This window comes from Pleurodeles waltl, chromosome 3_1 (assembly GCF_031143425.1).
Source record: "Pleurodeles waltl isolate 20211129_DDA chromosome 3_1, aPleWal1.hap1.20221129, whole genome shotgun sequence".
Lineage (NCBI taxonomy): Eukaryota > Metazoa > Chordata > Amphibia > Caudata > Salamandridae > Pleurodeles > Pleurodeles waltl.
The window spans coordinates 334,237,562-334,257,125 of NC_090440.1; positions in this window are offsets into that span (position 1 = coordinate 334,237,562).

A 19,564-nucleotide genomic window follows, 5' to 3' on the forward strand; every position below is an offset into this window, starting at 1 on the left:
CCATGGGTCCCGTTCCCTCCCGGAGGATCACCGGAGCAGGTAAGGTGATCGTCCGTTAGGGAAGGGGGGGGGGGGTTTTGTGAGTTGTGTGCGTGCATGGGGGTGTGCTTGTGTGTATGTGGAGGGGGCGGTTGAGTGCGTGCATGAATGCGAGGGGGTGTGTATGTGCATGAATGCGTGCATGAATGCGGGGGGTGTATGTGCATGAATGCATGAATGAATGTGGGGGGTGTGTGTATGTGCATGAATGCGTGCATGGATGGGTTCGTGTATGTGTGTGTATATGTTGGGAATCGGGGTGGGGAGGGGGGTCCTGCAATCTTTTGGGGGTGGCAGGGGTGGTGGGGGGGTAGGGGAGGGAGTCGTGGTGGGGGTAGGGGGTTAGGGAGACCCCTATCAGTGCCAGGGAAGGGATTTCCTGGCACTAATAGTGCTTACCGCCATGGATTTCTTGGCGGTCCCAAACCGCATGAAATCCATGGCGATAAGCCGGGGTCAGGCGGGTCGGAATTCCACCGGCGGTCGTTACCGCCGTGGCGGTCGGAATGGTGAAGCAGCGGCTGGCCATGGCGGTAACCGCCATGGTCAGAATCTATGAAAAAAGACCGCCAGCCTGTTGGTGGTCTTACCGCCGCTTCACCGCCGACCGCCACGGTCGGAATGACCACCTATATATGTGTCTTCAATAAAACATCAACAATTGTTATGGTTGCCAACTGTGGTCTGATAATGCCCCCTTACATCGAACAGGCAGTGTAATGGACAGCAGAGGGAGACACCTTCAACAGGAGATACATTACAACCGATATGTCCCAGGACAGATGTCAGAGAGGTTGAAATCCAGGCCCACACAACAGTATAGTCAGTATTCCAACCTGGAAAAAGAGCATGACAGAGAGTACCATCAGGGTGGAAGGTATGGTGCAACACAAAGCACATAGACAGGTTAGAGATGTTGTGCCCACTGTAGAATACCTTCTAAGTAGGGGGCCCCAGATATTACATATACACCACCAGTTATAGTAAATTCACACAAATCACATTACCAGCTATCTGTCATGTACAACCCTCATTTCAGTAATCATTTACCATTGGCTAATGACTATGAATGCCACAAGCCATAGGTGGCAGAGACACAGATTTAAAAACCAAAGTCAGTGGGTAGAATGGCATGAGAACAAGATAATGTAGGACTTATAGCTTAATACTGGTCTGTTCATTTGAGAAGTGAATGTAGGAAACTGCAGTGAGAACATGTTTGAGTTGAATGACTTTTACTGTGCACCTTACTTTCTATCATCCAGTTTCCACAACTCACACATAGGGATAGGACCACATTACACCTCCGTTGAGGAATCACATCAGGAGGACTATTGTCACTAATGATTGTGGGCATGCAGGATTTTAAAAACCTCACTCAACATACCTGTATGTCACTGGAAGTACTGATTGATAAGCTCAGTCCTACAGCCAGCTGCACCTTCTTCCTCTGGCTCCTTATCACTTGAGCATTTCCAGCCACTGGTCCAGCTGTTTCACCCTCATCAGCTAGCAATGGTGTCTGACATCTCAGGGAAAGATTGTGGAGCATGCAGCTGGCAACAATGATTTGGCATACCTTTTGGGGCGAGTAGAGGAGGGCACCTCCAAATAGGTCCAAGCACCTGAATCTGGCCTTCAGTAGGCCAAATGTTCGCTCAATTACACACCTTGTCCTCCCGTGGGCCTCATTGAAACAGAGTTCACCTTCCATGGCAGGGTGCCTCACTGGTGTCAACAGCCAAGGAAGTCACCTGTGCATACAAATGTAGGACCAGTGAAATAACAGGTACTGTGAATGTGAGAAGGTGATGACAGGTGCCATTACAGTGAAACAGCTAAATATGCATACATACCAAGGAGCCAGGCTCTCTCTGTGTGTAGTCATGCCATCATGTATATTGCTGTTACTTAAAATGTAGGAGTCATCCACAGATCCTGGGAACCTGTCAGTGACTTGTGAGATGTACTGGTCTGCCAGGCACACCACTTGAACATTTATTGAGTGGTAGTTCTTCCTGTTCCTAAACACCTGTTCATTGGCACTCGGAGTGACCAGACCAAGGCTACATGGGTGCCATCAATGGCACCTACCACATGAGGAATGTGTCCCATATCATAAAAGTCTGCCATCACAGAGGCCAATTCTGCATGTTGGGGGAGCCTGATGCAGCTGTCCAGGTGCCTTAACAAAGCAACACCAGACTGAATATGGGCTGAGACATCCCTGCTGTTAAGGCCATTGTATTCTGTGGCAAGAAAGTATAGAACTGACAAGACTTGTACTATGGGAGGGATCCAATAGGGATTGCATATGGCTGTCAACATATCTGGCTCCAACTGCATACATAGATCCATGATGGTCTGACGATTCATACGATATGTCAGGATTAAATGCCTGTCCTCCATGGTTGCAAGGTCAACTACTGGACAGTACACTGGTGGTTGTCTCAATCTCCTCATGGCAGGATATCTAAGCTGAGAGGAGAGAATGTACAATGAGTAAAGCAGTAGGCACATGTAAGCAGCACATGTTACATTTAGGGGATGCATTGCACAGATGACATATACAATAGCGACCATGCATATGTGCATTGGACACCCTCATTGCTAGACATTGGCTTGCATGTAAGTCGTATAGGGCATATGGCACGTGTCATTGAACATATGCGGCTGACTGAGCTGTCCTGCACTGAGCAAATAATATGTATTAGAATCTACCAATATATAGCTGTAGCCTATGTACCTCTGAGTACCTTAACATGGCTATCAATAATTATATAGCCATGTCATGTCATTGTGACAAGAATGTCACAAAATGAAGCACTACCATGATGGTACAACATAGGCTTACACCGCCATTTGGTCGAGCCTGTGTATGGCGCACTTATTTAGGCACGTCCATCAATCAAATGTGCACAAAATGGCAGGTGCCTGTCCTGGTGTAGTGTACAGTTGGAAGTGACCAAAACCCACCAGCAGAAGTCGTCATGGAGGTAGGCAGTTGTAACCACTGTGCAGCTTGTCACTGGTTAACATTGCTGCCTGTGGCAGACTGGGGCCAATGGCGATGACCGCCTGCAGTGGCGGTCCTGCACATGGTGACTGTGACCACCATTTTCTGCAGCCTTACCCACTTGACTCCATGACATGAGCTGCTTTGTACGGCCTCTGGGAGCCATAATGCCACATCCTGCAGGTGAAATGGCCCCTGCCTTCATGCCAGAAAAGCTGGAGAAGCTACTGGAGGAGGTCCTACCCCTGTATGAATAGCTATATGGGGCACCAGAGGAGCAGGTGAGTCCTATGCCATATTAATGTGTCATAGTGGTTGCGTGTGACGTTGATTCGGGCAAGTGTACTGCTGAGGGAGTATATGCATGCAGAGGACATAACGTGAATGCATGTGAGCAGAGAGGATTGGTATTTCTGGGAATTTGCTGTGAGACATGTGCAGTGTCCACTCCCGTTGGTAGGGTGCACATGTACATGACTTTCTCCTTTTCTCTGTGTCATCCATGCAGGTGAATGTCCATCAGAAGAAAGGGATCTGGTGTGCCATCACTAAGCAAGTGTTGACACTGGGGGTCCATAGCCAGCGGAGCACCCATTGTCGCAAGCGCTGGGAGGACCTAAGACACTGGGCCCGGAAGATCACGGAGGCTCAACTGGGCATGTACTCCCATTGAGGGAGGGGTTTCCGTCAGACCCTGACCCCCCTAATGGCCCGCATTTTGGCAGTGGCCTACACTGAGGTGGATGGTTGTTTGAGGACACCACAGCAGCCACAAGAGGGTGAGTACTCACTGTATTATGGTAATTGACTTGAGTTGTATGGTGTTTGCTGCTTCGCTGTAGCTTCTGTGATAATGTAGTAAGCACAACATATATGTAGACTAGTGGACATGTGTAGATCCCACATTGCCTGAGTATTAAATGTAGATGTGGCTTCATAGGTTGCTATCAGTAGATTTACATCTCCTATGTCATAACATCTCCATGTCTGCATGTAGAGATGGTGAAATGACCATGTCATATGTGTGACTCCATCCTGTATATTCTATGGATGTGAGCTTGTGTATCACCCTACCTATTGAGTATGACCTTGTCGATCCATCTGCATATGAGCATTAGTGTCTCTAAGGTGTCTGTCCACTCCAATCTGCTTTGATCACCTGTATTTGCACCTTGCTGACTCTCATTTTTGGTACAGGGACTATAGACATCTAGTACTGGTTCAGGTATTGACCCCATGTGAGGCAGCAATTTAATTTACCCCACAGATATTGTAGGAGGCTGGCCTGGCTTATAGTGGGTACCTTGTGGTACTTACACCCTGTGCCAGGTCCAGTTATCCCTTATCTGTAGATTAGTGGTGCTCTAGCAGCTTAGGCTGATAGAGGTAGCTGTAGCAGAGCAGCTTAGGCTGAACTAGGAGACATGCAAAGCTCCTACCATACCACTTATGTCATATAGTAATGTATCATAAGAAACACAATACCCGGAGTTACTAAAAATAAAAGTTCTTTATCTTAGTGAGAATATGCCAAAAGTATCTCAGAGGATATACTCCCTTAGGTGGTAAGTAAAACACACAAAATATACACACAAACCAAAATCAGGTAAGTAAAACACATGAGCCCTCGATATGAAGATCTGACCGTGGGCGGCCACCAATGCGGCCACACTCCTGCCGCGGCCATCAGGAGATCCCCGCTGGTTTCCACCCGCCGGCCCAGCGGGGATCTCGGCCGCAACACAGGAGCCGGCTCCAAATGGAGCCGGCGGTGTTGCGGCCGTGCGACGGGTGCAGTTGCACCCGTCGCGCTTTTCACTGTCTGCATAGTAGATAGTGAAAAGCTGCACGGGGCTGTGGCAGGGGGCCCCTGCACTGCTCATGCCAGTGGCATGGGCAGTGCAGGGGCCCCCAGGGGCCCTGCGACTCCCCGCACTGCCAACCTTTTCCTGGCGGTTCAAACCACCAGGAAAAGGCTGGCGGTAGGGGGACTCGTAATCCCCTGGGCAGCGCTGCTAGCAGCGCTGCCCTGGCGGATTAAAACTGCCGGGACCAATGTGGCGTGAAACCGCTGGTCCCGGCGGTGCGACCGCGTAGCTTTCGCCGCAGTCATAATACTAGGGATTTCCTAGACCGCCATGGTTGTAATGAGGACCTTAGAAAAGTAGTGCAAACACTGTAGAACACAATTGAAGAAAATAGACCTCAGGGCAACACAAACCATATACTCCAGTGGAATGCGAACCACAAATGGACCCCAGGCCTAGTGTAGTGTGTAGAGGGTCGCTGGGAGTGTAATAAAACATGAAGGGTGTCCAAGATACCCCAACCCAAGAACCTGAAAAGTAGGAGTAAAGTTACCCTACTACCCCAGAAAGACAGTAAAGTCGAGATAGGGGATTCTGCAAAGACAACAACTGACTGCATATCACTGAAGACGGATTCCTGGACCTGACGACCTGCAAAGGAAGGGGACCAAGTCCAAGAGTCACGCAAGTGTCCAGGGAGGGCAGGAGCCCACTAAACCCCGGATGAAGGTGCAAAAGAGCTTCCTCCGGGTGGAAGAAGCCAAAGATTCTACAAAAACAGAAGGTGCCAGGAACTTCTCCTTTGGTCAGAAGATGTCCCATGGCGTGTTGGAGGACGCAGAGTTGTTTCCATACAGAAAGACTGCAAACAAGCCTTGCTAGCTGTAAGAGTCGCGGTTGAAGATTTTGGGTTCTGCCAGGACCCAGGAAGGACCAGGAGGTCGCCCCTTGGAGGAGGACACAAAGGAGGCGCTCAGCAACAGAGAGAGCCCATGCAGAAGCAGGCAGCATCTGCAGAAGCACCTGAAGAGGTGTTCAGAAAATCTGAGCATGGTAGTCGTCTCAGCACAACAAAAGAGGGTCCCACGAAATCGGAGGTCAACTCAGCGAGTTAGGCAATGCAGGACAGAGTGCTGAGGATCTGAGCTAGGCTGTGCATGAAGGAATCCTTGCTAAAGTGCACAGAAGCCCTAGCAGCTGCAGTTCACACATGTATACAGAATTACTGTCTGACGTGGGGAGACAAGGACTTACTTCCACCCAATTTGGACAGAAGGACCACTGGACTGTCGGGGTCACTTGGATCCAGCTCCTGTGTTCCAGGGACCATGCTCGTCAAGATGAGAGGGGACCCAGAGGACTGGTGATGCAGAAGTTTGGTGCTGCGGTAGCAGGGGGAAGATTCCGTCGACCCACAGGAGATTTCTTCTTGGCTTCCAATGCAGGGTGAAGGCAGACAGCCCTCAGAGCATGCACCACCAGGAAACAGTCGAGAAAGCTGGCAGGATTAGGCGCTACTTTGTTGTGGTTTTGCAGGTGTCTTGGAGCAGTCAGCGGTCAATCCTTGGTAGAAGTCGAAGAGAGAATTGCAGAGGAACTCTGGTGAGCTCTTGCATTCGTTATCTCACGAGAAACCCACAGGAGAGACCCTAAATATCCCTCAGAGGAGGATTGGCTACCTAACCAGGTAAGAGCCTATCAGGAGGGGTCTCTGATGTCACCTGCTAGTACTGGCCACTCAGAGGCCTCCATTGTGCCCTCACACCTCTGCATGCAAGATGGCAGAGGTCTGGGACGTGATGGACAGGGGAGTACTCACTCCCCCTTCCTTTGTCCAGTTTCGCACCAGAGCAGGGGCTGGGGGCTCCCTGAACCGGTGTAGACTGGTTTATGCAAGGAGCGCACCATCTGTGCCCTTCAAAGCATTTCCAGAGGTCAGGAGAGGCTACTCCTCTCAGGCCCTTAACACCTATTTCCAAAGGGAGAGGGTGTAACACCCTCTCTCAGAGGAAATCCTTTGTTCTGCCTTCCTGGGACTTGGCTGCCTTCACTAAGTGAGGGTTAGACATATAAGTTACTTAAGCGCAGTGTAAAATGGCCGTGAAATAACGTGGACGTTATTTCACTCAGGCTGCAGTGGTAGTCCTGTGTAAGAATTGTCTGAGCTCCCTATGGGTTGCAAAAGAAATGCTGCAACCCATAGGGATCTCCTGGAACCCCAATACCCTGAGTACCTAGGTACCATAGACTAGGGAATTATAAGGGTGTTCCAGTGTGCCAATCATAATTGGTAAAATTAGTCACTAGTCTGCAGTGACAATTTTAAAAGCAGAGAGAGCATAAACACTGTGGTTCTGGTTAGCAGAGCCTCAGTTATACAGTTAGGCACCACACAGGGGACACATACAGGGCACACTTTATGAGCACTGGGGTCCCGGCTAGCAGGATCCCAATGACACAGGCAAAAACAAACATACATACAGTAAAAATGGGGGTAACATGCCAGGCAAGATGGTTCTTTCCTACAGATATGGCCTGTCTAGGACTTTACTTATGGCTTGGTAGTTGTACACACAATGACTGTTCATCTTCAATCTATGGAGTATGTGAAGGTTGCAGCAGCAGGTGCCTGATTTGATTACATTGAACTCATCATGCATTTCCATGTGCTTGACTTGTGGGAATATTACCTTCAACCCAATGGGACTGTTCTAGAGGAGGTAAGTGCCCAGGCAATATGCAATGTAAATGCCATGTGTGCCAATGCCCTACCAATTACAGTGCAAGTTAGCTTAGTTGCTGCCTACATCATGCCTCAATGGTTACCTGGGGGCACATCTGATGAAGTGGGACTATGACTGCTACCCTTGGCCTAGCTGATGTGTGTAATTTGGACAAGATAAATGTAAGTTGTGTGACTTACGAGATGGTTATGTAAACCTTTAGTGGTATCATCATTCTTGAAGCAACCCTATGTAGTAGTGAGAAATGTTATCGTTACAATGGCAGTTGTGTAGGTTCATGTGTGCAGTATGAGTACATGTCATTTCCATCTGATATGTGTATTGTCAGGACCTAGGTACAGGTAACAAATGTCAGAATGGTGTTAGTGATGGTTGTTTGATCACGTTATGAAGGCATGTGGCCTATGATGTAATATGTGGATTCCTGAAGTTCATTAGTTGTGACACTACACTCAGTGATTGACTATGGGTGTGTCATGTGTGGTATGTAGACCATTGGAGATTGAATTAGATGTATGAATAGTTGAGGTATAGATATGTTTGGTGTCTGCAGACCTTTATCTGTGTCACCTGTATGGGAGTCCAGCTTGTAGTGGATACATCAGCAATTTTATCTATATTGGCATTTCTGAGTGTTAGGTCAGCCATGGTATGTGGCAGGCAGGTGATGTTTGGTCTGTGAGAGGAGTAGTCTTCACTATCAAGGGACATTACAAATGGACATGGACTGATCAAGTGTAGTTACAATACAAGCCTGATGTGTTTTTTTCAATCACCTGCTTTTCCAATAGGTGATAGGAGTATGGAGAGGTATGATCAGGATTCTGGTAGTCATTTGTACTTCAGCCAGGGCATGATGTGCATGCACTCATGGCTTTTCTGGAGATCATGTGGATGACTCCAGCCATACCAACTTACTTTGATTTTGATGTGGGTGTGTGGGTTGGCATACGGGGTGGGTAGCTGTGACATGTTGTGACATGATATAGCATATGGGTATTGTCACCATAGATAGCCTAGGCAGGAGATGTTTACCTACAGGTGTGCATGTTTACATGTGTGTATGTGAGTAATATGTTAATACTGCCATGGTCATAACTTGGCGGTCTTCTCCGCTTGCCTTTCTCACCCTCTCACTCTCTCTCCCTCCCTCCCTCTCTCTCTCTCTCTCTATTTGTATGCATCAGCATTGGCAGGTGAATGAGGCAGGGCAGAGGCGAGTGAAGATTCTTCCGGTCACGTGACCCGGAGTGTTGCTACCAGCAACAGCGAGGAACCCAGTGGCACAGAGGACAAGGGGAGTGCCACAGAGGAAATTGGATCTTCAACATCATCTTCACAGTCCTCCTCCAGTGGACAATCCCTGGCGGTGGCAGACCCTTCTGGGACCACCACATCACCATCTAAGTTCACCCCTCTTACTACCATTGCCCTCCCTGTAGCTCCCCTCCATTTGTCTGTGCCTGATCACCCAAGAGGATGGGCATCTCCTTAGCCACAGACACCTCTGCCCCAGCCCCAGTCAGCCCTGCTGCCCTCAGTGAGGAGGCTATTGATCTCCTAAGGTCGCACTCTGTGGGTCAGTCGACCATTGTGAATGCCATCCAGGGACTGGCAACTCAAGTCCAACAGAGTAATATGTTCCTGGCGGGCATTCACTGTGCACTGGCTGGCCTTCAGAGATCCTTTCAGGCTCTGGCCTCCACATTGATGGCAGGCAATCACCCTTTGTCTTCCGTCCCCCCTCCACCTACCTCTTCTCAATCCCAGACCCCTCTTTCCCATCCCAACCAAAGCACACATACAGACAAGCATGCACCCACCTCAACATCAAAGGCTACAGCTGAAATACACAAGCACCACAAGACCCACAACCAGCATGCACACAAACAACATCCACCTGCAGACACACCAACATCCACTACCTGCACAGACTCCTCCATGACCCCCACCTTCACAGACACCACACCGGATGTACCTGCAGTCACCACACCAAAATTCAATGATATAGCAACCACTCCAATCCTACCAACAGTCAGCACAATAGCAGACCCGCAGACATCGACCCCAGTCACCACATCATCAGACACCACAACCATCGACACACCCACATGCAGGACATCCTCTATACCTGCAGATACCACCCCAACAGACAGTCACGCATCCACCATGGCATCTCCCAGCACATCCTCCCCCCTCCACCCAAGAGACATCCATTACCCACAAGCATACCTCGTACAAGCATGCACCCACAACATCTACTGTGACACCTCCTACAACCACTCCCTCTACTTCCTCTCCCAAACCCTTTTGTCATGACTGTCCTTGTGTTATTCTCAGAGTTTTCCCTCTTCCTTCCTCCTCTCAGATCCCGTGATACCCTCAAGTGGTCTGTGTCCCCCAGCCCTTCCACCTCCAAGTTCTCCCCTGAAACCCCTGCTAGTACCCATGCCTCTCCCCTGCTAAGAAGTCAACCCCTTCCCAGTGTTCCCAGACCTCCCATAAACCTTGCCCTAAACCATCCTCTCAAGCCCTAGCCCAAAGACCCCCTCCCAAACCTAAGCCCAAACCCCCACCCCACCCCTCCTAATCCCTGAGGTGCCTGCCTACCCCCTTGATGCCTTACCCTGTGGAGGCCATTTAGCAGTCAGGAGTCATGTAGGGGCACTGATGTGCCATATGTGCATTGTGCACATTGTAGTTTGGAGTGGCCTATGGCCTTTTATATTGTACATATTTATTTGTTTGCATATTTATTTTTTCAAGATATCTGGGCCAACCAGTTATTGGTTCCATAGTATTTGTCCTGCCTTTCTTTCCACATGGCTATTTTGGTCTTGCCTGCTTTGGTTTGTGTGTGAGTGACTTTTTTGTGTGTGTTGGTTGTGCTGGCAGTTGTGTCTGGGCAGCATGTTGGGTGTGGCCCTACCATTTGTCCCGCTGTAATGGCTGTGTATTTTGTGTTGGACTTAACTTATTCGTGTGTGGTAAATGCATGTATGTTGCTATTGTGTGTATTGTTTGTGTTCACATGTGTTATTGGTAGTGTTGTGTGCCCTTATGTGGTTGTAAAGTGTGCATGCATGTTTGTGGTGATTGGTATATCAGGACCATTCTGAGGTGTGTTTGCGTGGTATGTCATATGCTTCATTGTATAGCTGTGTGATTGTGTGTATTGTTTGTCAGGTTTTGTTACATGTTGTATGTAAATAGTGTCGGGTGGAGTTGGGTATTGTGGTTGCTTGGCAATGCATTTGAGATGTTGCTGTTGTGATGTAGTTGTGTGATTTTGTAGTGTTGTGTATTGTTGTGTTCGAATGTGACAGAGCAGTGTGTCTGCGGGTTGGTGTGTGTTTTGTAAGTGTGTGTTGGCCGTGGTATGTGTAGTATGTCTGTGCATGTGTGCATGTGGCTGTGTGTGAATGTGTATATCAGTGTGAGGTAACGTGTGTGTCGCCCTCACCACCCATCCCGGATGTCTATGTTTGTGTGCACTTTGCCTTTTGTCTACAGTGTCAGGTAGGTGTGTGAACTCATGGTAGTTGTCGTCATCGCTGTTGCTGGTTCCGGAGTCACTGGGCAAGCAGGAGCAGTGGAAGGATGGTTGGTTCAGGTTCCATGGTGGCTCCAGACAAGTATGTGTTCCAGAAGGTGGGTGTCTCCTTTTAAAGAGTTGGTTTTCACCAGGGTATCCGTGATGGTGCAACCGCGACGGAAACCATGGCGGTGAGCAGCCTCGTAATGTGTCTTGCGGTAACATGGTGTAGTGAATACTGCCATGGTCATAACTTGGCGGTCTTCTCCGCTTGCCTGTTGACGGTATGACTGCCGCCCCCAATATGGCGGTCCTGATACCACCAGACTCATAATAACTCCCTGACTGCTTTGATTTAAAACCAGATTGTCTTTTTGAAATAATTCCTTTTGCAAAAGCCAAGTCCTTGAGATGTTCTAGCACACTTCTTGCAGAAATATGTTTCTTGTGTGGTCCAGAAGGGTGGTTGTCTGTGATTGCCTGGATTTCTTGGGAGATCTTTCATATATAGTGGAATCTCATTATTCCCTTTCCTAGAGTTTGAGATTCCACCTATTTACAGCAGTATGTGAACAACAGTAGCAGAAAAAGACTGCATTCTTCTGATACTCCTTTCAAAACCAACAATTGGTCAGGACCCATTGCTCCAGAGGTCTCGCTCTTTTAATGAATCTGGTTATTTGCTTACTTGTCGGCAAAGAAAAGTCCTCTGAGAACTGACAATTACTTCCTTGAAGAGTAGATGTGCCATCTTTTATGTAATGAATGGAAGTTTCTGCATACTCCTAAGTCATATAGGTGGTCATTACAACCCTGGCGGTCGGTGTTAGAGCAGCGGTAAAACGGCAAAAAGGGCGGCGGAATTAGTTTTTAATTACGACCGTGGCGGAAACCGCCAACATAGACAGCCACTTTAACACTCCGACCGCCAAGGCGGTACAAACAAACACCGCAGCGGTAAACGCCAACAGACAGGCGGAGGACAATGTACCGCCCACAGAATTACAACAGTCCAATCTGCCACCTTTTCTGGGGCGGATTCACCGCAAACAAACACATGGCGGAAACAGGACTTGGAAGGGGAAACGCTTAACTCTACACATCCCACGTGGAACCAGGATGCCATGGAACCGGAACTTCAGATTCTTCCAGCCTTTATCTTCCTGCTCCTCTACCAGGAGCACAAATGCTGGCGGCGAAGACCATGGTGAGTACTGCACCTACGACACAGGGGAGGGGGAAGGGAAAAAACTGCGACACACACACGCAACACGCAAAACCCCCACCCCCACCCTCACCCACGACAAAACACACACTAATACATCATGATACATTACAGTTACACCCCCCAACTCCCCCTGGAAGAATGCAAGGACAAAAAGAAATGAGTTGAATGATTGTAATATATCCAAATACAGTAATCAAAAATATATACATATATAAAGATATGTACACTATAAACAAATATATACACCAAGAATACAAGTCCAAGGTATTCCACTATCATAGTCCGTGGACCACTGGGCCCAAAAGGCATGGGTGAGGCCCACACAAGATACCCAAACAAGACGGAGAGAACACTGCTGGGGCATCAGATAGAAATAAAACAAGCACCTCAGTGGGAAGGGGGGGGAGCTGGCACCTCAGCCGGATGAGTGCACAACGCCAGATCCACGAGGGGGCTCCATGCCCATTGTTCAATCCTGGGGAGTGCAAAGCCACAGTCTCTCAAGTCCCTCCAGTGGGTGGTTTGCCCACTGTTCAATCCTGGGGAGTGCAAAGCCACAGTCTCTCAAGTCTCTCTAGGGGGTGGTTTGCGATCTGTTCAATCCTGGGGAGTGCAAAGCCACAGTCTCTCAAGTCTCTCCAGTGGGTGGTTTGCCCACTGTTCAATCCTGGGGAGTGCAAAGCCACAGTCTCACAAGTCTCTCCAGTGGGTGGTTTGTCCACTGTTCAATCCTGGGGAGTGCAAAGCCACAGTCTCTCAAGTCTCTCCAGTGGGTGGTTTGCCCACTGTTCAATCCTGGGGATTTCAAAGCCACAGTCTCTCAAGTGGATAACATTCTTCACTGGTTCTGGAGGGGGCTTAGTGCCCAGAGTGTTTCATCCTGTCAAGGACTGTGTGAGTGGATGTGATTCTCCACTGGTTCTGGAGGGGGCTTTGTGCCCAGAGTGCTTCATCCTGCTCGTGGCGGCCTCAGTAGCATCATAAACTTTGGCGCTCACTGGCCTGCGGTGCTTGTTGCGGCGGTGTCCTGGGCAGCGGTGCTGGTGGCGGTGGTGTCCTGGGCAGCGGTGCTGGTGGCGGCGGTGTCCTGGGCAGCGGTGCTGGCGGCGGGGGTGTCCTTGGCAGTGTGGCTGGTGCGGGCGGTGTCCTGGGCAGCGGGGCTGGTGGCAGTCTTGTCCGCCGTGCAGATTTTCCCAGACTTGCAGGTTTTACTGTGCCCCTTCCTCACCTTGGATGGTGGCGCAGCTGTCTCCACACTACCAACTGCACCACTTGGAGCAGCTTTGGTGGCTGATTTCTTTCCTCTCTCCCGCCGGGCACTGGCCAACTTTTTGTGCTTTACAGGTGGGGGACTGTCCGTGCTCTGGCTCCTTGCCACACTGGCTGCCCTGCTGCCTGGAGCACTCAAGAAGCCGGTTACTACTGGCACCACTGGTCCCACAGATGTTGTGGCTGAGGTGCTGGGTTGGGACCTGGAGAGGCGGGCCCCAGGAGACTGAAGGGTTGGGGGAGGTGAGGGGAAGAGGTCAAGGTTGGACAGGAAAAGTTTTTGGGGAACACTGTGACGGGTAGATGGAGGGGGTTAGGGAGTGGAGGAAGAGGTAGTGGTTGTAGGAGGTATACGTTTGGTGACTTTGGGTGAAGGTGCATGGGCTGGAGGCTGTCGTGAGGTGGATGGCTGTTGGGTGGGTGTGTGGCTGCGTTTGTGTACCTTGGGAGGTGGGCTCACAGACACACTGGTACAGGACACAGGGGATGTGTGAATGGTAGTGGGGTGGTGAGTGCACATGAGTGGGGTGTGGTGGTGGATGTGCTGGTGATGGACGTAGTGGCTGAGGATGAAGTGCATGCAGGTGTGAGTGGAGACGAGACAGGGAGGGAGGAGGGAGACGGGAAGGAGGGGGACACAGTGGAGGCAGTGGATGATGGTGTGTCTGCATGTGTATGATGCTTTCGTGAGTGCCTGTAGGATGTGTGGTGCTTATGTTTGCCAGAGCTTCCCTTTTGTGTCGAGATGTGTGCATGCTGGTCTGATGGTGTGCTTGGGATAGGCTGAGGTACAGGGGTTTGGGTCTGGGTGGAGGAAGTTGGAGGGTGGAGGCTAGAGACAGGGACAATGGATGCCATCAGTGCTGAGGCCAGAGTCTTAAAAGCTCGCTGATGGGCTGCCTGACCAGAATGAATGCCCTCCAGGTATGCATTTGTTTGTTGCAAATGCCTCTCTACACCGTGGATGGCATTCAAAATGGTAGACTGCCCAACAGTGAGGGACTTGAGGAGGTCAATGGCCTCCTCACTGAGGGCAGCAGGGGTGGCAGGGGCTGAGGTGCCTGGGGCGAAGGAGATGCCCACCCTCCTGGGTGAGCGGGCACGGAACAAACGTTGAGGGGCTGCTGGGAGGGCGTTGCTGGTGGGGGGGTGGCGGCTGTATTTGTAGATGCGGAGGGCACAGATGGGCCCACCACCGCAAGGGAGCTCCCATCAGAGGAGGAGTCCGTATTGCTGGTCTCAGCTCCTGTACCTGCCGTGGAGCTTCCCTCGCCCTCCTTCCCGCTGGTGAATTCAGACTCCGTTGTGTCACCATCCAGAGCCATGTGGGAGGCAGCTCCCTCCTGCTCTGGTGCCACTGCTCCTCCGCATGATGATGCTAATGCACACAAGAACAGCGAGACCACAAAAAGGGGGGGAAGACAGAAGAAAGACATGTTGAGTGCATGCAATACCGCTACCGTTGGCGGACACTACAGACACAGAAGCCCCCTGCACTACGCCGTGCACTTGGAGTTCCCTAATCAATCCCAGGGACATGGGTTACAAGGCTATGCACGATTGCTGCACCTATGGATGTCACAGGAGCCTGACTAGGTGTAGTTGGCACTGTACACAGGTGGGGTGGGGTGCCACAGGGCCTGCCTTAAGAAGGGACCTTGCCTACTAAACTCGCTCTGGCCTAGGGGAACCCACAGCCCACCTCCTCCACCCAGACACCTCCAATGCGTGCTGAATCAGCAGAATGAGAGTGTACTCACCCCCTTGTAGCTGCTGTGACGCCCTCAAGCGCCCATCCAACTCCAGGTACTCCACCGCCAGGATCCTGAACATCAGGGGGTCATGGTGCGACGGATACCCCTCCCACATTGGGAGGCCATCCCCAGCTGGGCCTCCGCCATCTTCTTGCTCCAGCGGCGAATGTCCTCCCATCTTTTCCGGAAGTGGGTGCTCCGTCTGTGGTGGACCCCCAGGGTCCGCACGTCCTTGGCGATGGCACAGCAAATATCCTTCTTCTGGTGGACCTCTTACAGGGTGCACAAAGAGGAGTTCAAATGGGCTGAAGCCCACTCCTTTCTGGGGTACCTCCCTGTAAGCAAAAAGGAGGCAAGGTAACAGGACATCCCATCTCCTCCTGAGTTTTTCAGGGAGTCCCATTATCATACTTTTGAGAGTTTTATTAAACCTCTCTACCAGTCCATTAGTTTGTGGGTGATAAGGAGTGGTGAACTTGTAGGTAACACCACACTCCTTCCACATTGCTTTCAAGTATGCAGACATGAAGTTCTACCCCTGTCTGATACAACCTCTTTAGGGGAACCCACCCTAGAAAAGATTCCCAGGAGGGCCTTTTCCACTGCAGGCGCGTTAGCGGTCCTTAGAGGAATTGCTTCAGGATATCTTGTGGCATGGTCCACAACCACCAAGATAAACCTATTGCCTGAAGCAGTAGGCCGGTCAAGTGGGGCAACTATGTCAACCCCTACCCTTTCAAAGGGAACCCCAACCACTGGAAGTGGGATTAGAAGGGCCTTTGGAGTGCCACCAGTCTTGCCACTGGCTTGGCAGGTCACACAAGACTTGCAAAAATCTTTAGTGTCCTCTGACATCCTAGGCCAGTGAAACAAGGGGACAAGTCTTTCCCATGTTTTGATCTGGCCCAAATGCCCAGCCAAAGGAATGTCATCTGCAAGAGTTAGGAGGAACTCTCTGTACTGCAGGGGAATGACCAATCTCCTAGCTGCTCCAGGTTTTGGGTCCCTTGCCTCGGTGTACAAGAGGTTGTCCTCCCAGTAAACTATAAGGCTGTCACTGACATCCCCATTATGCTGTTTGACAGCTTGCTGTCTGAGACCCTCTAATGTGGGACAGGTTTGCTGTGCCACACTCAGCTCTTCCCTGGTAGACTTCCCTCCACCCAAAAGCTCAGCAGTGTCTGCTGCCAGCTCATCTGGTGAAGGTTCTGCACAGGGAGGAAATTCCTCTTCCTCAGAAGGGAAATCATCTGTAGAGGGAGGGGTAGTGGGTAGGGATTTACCCTTGCTACCCCTAGATTTAGGGAGCACTTGGTCCATTGTTCCAGGATCTAAGTTACCCTGTCCTTTTTGCTTTTTGGCCTGAGCCCTGGTTAAAGCACAAATATGCCCAGGAATGCCCAGCATTGCTGCATGAGCCTCCAACTCCACTTCTGCCCAAGCTGATGTCTATAAATCATTCCCTAGTAGACAGTCTGAGGCAACCACAACTTTCTTTGGCCCAGTAACCCCCCCCCAGTTGAGATTCACAACAGCCATGGGGTGGCTAAGAGTGTTGTTATGAGCGTCTGTCACTTGATACTGCTGACCAAGTAGGTGTTGTTCAGGGTGGACCAGTTTTTCTATCACCATAGTTACACTGGCTCTTGTGTCCCTGTAGGCCTGAACCTCAACACCATTTATTAAGGGAAGTTGCTTGTACTTATCCATATTAAGGGGACAAGCCACCAAGGTGGCCAAATCAATGGCACCTTCAGAGACTAAAACAGCCTCTGTGGTCTCCCTAACAAGACCAACCCCAACTACATTGCCGATAGAGAACCCAGTTACACCCTTGGATTGGCTATTAGTAGTAGATTTCCCACCACCACTTCTATTACTAGGGGCACTACAATTTGCAGCAGGGGTTGTGGTGGTGGGAGGTTTGGTGTTTTTTTTTGGGCAACTGGAATCAGTTGCCCAATGGCATTTGACTACACAAATAACACCAAGGCTTTTTAGGTTGATTATTGGAAGAGGATTTGGACCCACCACCCCCAGAGGATTTTTGTGGGCCTGATGAAGACTCAGAATGTTTTGTCCCCACCCTTGTCAGAAGACTTACCATCCTTCTTCTTGCTATCCTTGTCAGCCCCTGTGTGAACTTTTCTGTTCACCCTTGTTCTGACCCACTTGTCTGCCTTCTTTCCCAATTCTTGGGGAGAGTTCAGATCTGAGTCCACTAGGTATTGGTGTACAGAAACCAGAAGAGTTACCATTCGATGAATGTGCAGATGGTGTGTTTGGCAGACCAGTACATCTCCCATGTGAATGCCAAATTTCCTGGCTCAGTGCATGACGCTTATATTCTACAGAATAGCAGCATCCCTTATGGATGGGGCAACTGCAGAGGCACTGTGTGTGGTTCTTAGGTGAGGACATGGACCCAATACAGTGTGACTAGGTGTGTGGGTCTGGGGATGTCCCTATGAGTTAGTGTGTGTCTAACAGTTGTCCCTTGACATTTGCAGGTGACTCTGGTTACCCCAACCTGTCATGGCTACTGACCCCAGTGAGGAATCCCAGGAAAAGGGCAGAGGAGCGCTACAATGAGGCCCATGGGTGAACTAGGAGGGTTATAGAGAGGACCTTCGGCCTCCTGAAGGCCAGGATCCGGTGCCTCCATATGACAGGTGGTTCCCTATTCTACTCACCAAAGAAGGTGTGCCAGATCATCGTGGCCTGCTGTATGCTTCACAACTTGACTTTGCGACAACAGGTGCCTTTTCTGCTGGAGGATGGTCCAGATGGAGGTGTTGTGGCAGCTGTGGAGCCTGTGGACAGTGAAGACGAGGAAGCAGAAGAAGAGGACATAGACAACAGGAACACGGTGATCCTGCAATACTTCCAGTGAGACAACACAGCCTGCTACATCTGATTTAATTCTACTACCTCTCATCTGTCTGTCATTTTCACCCACTGTATGGTCACTGAGTTGTCACTTTCCCTTACGATTTCACAGATGTGGGACCCACTGTGTGACATCTGCTTTGTTTCCGCATGGACTAGAGCTGTGTGACATAGGTATGTTGACATTACATTTGATATAGCATTTTTCCTCTGTTATTGCTAGTACACATTTTCGAAAGCACAGACAGACTCCTGACTGTTTTGTGATTTAAGGGTGTTTATTTAAGTGTTCAATAGTGGAGGTGTTTGTAAAATGGTCAGGGGTGATGGTGGAGGAATGTCCATGGCAGAGTCCAGTCTATTAGTCTCTCAGGTGCATTGTCCAAAGGGGCATAGGAAGTGGAGCTAGGGCAGTTTAAGTATGAACAAGGTGACAAAGTGGGACAGAAGGATGACAATAAGGTGGGTCTCATTTCTTGGTGGGGGTCTTGGCATTGTTCTCTGTCTTTGTCCTGGATCTTAGGGACCGCTTGCACCTGTCCACCAGCGCCGGCAGAGGTGGTGGGCAGTTCATCGTCCAGGCTAGTGTCAGGGGCCCCTTGTTGTGCGACAGTGTCCCTCCTGGTGTTCACGAGTTCCTTCAGCACCCCTACAATGGTGCCCAGGGTGGAATTGATATATTTAAGTTCCTCCCTGAAGCCCAAATACTGTTCCTCCTGCAGCCGCAGGGTCTCCTGAAACTTGGCCAGTACCGTTGCCATCGTCTCCTGGGAATGGTGGTAGGCTCCCATGATGTTGGAGAGGGCCTCATGGAGAGTGGGTTCCCTGGGCCTGTCCTCCCCCGTCGCACAGCAGCCCTCCCAGTTCCCCTGTGTTCCTGTGCCTCTGTCCCCTGAACCTTGTGCCCACTACCACTGCCCCAGGTCCCTGATGTTGTTGGGGTGGTGGGTTAGCCTGGGTTCCCTGTAGTGGTGGACACACTGCTGATTGACGTGTCCTGGGGACAGAGGTATGGGCCCGCTGGGTGGGTGCTGTGCTGGTGTTTCCAGAGGGGGGAAGCTCTGTAGTTGTCTGTGCCAGTGTGAGGGGAACCGACTGTCCCGAGGTCCCAGATGGGCCGGGCTGGTCACCTTGATCCAGTTGGACAGAGCTGCTGTCATCACTGTGGGCCTCTTCTGCGGGTGGATTGGACATATCTGAATCCCCGGTCCGGTGACGTTGGGTAGGGGTCCTGCAGGGGTGTAAAGGCATGATTATTGCATCTGTGTGTTCCATGGTGTGC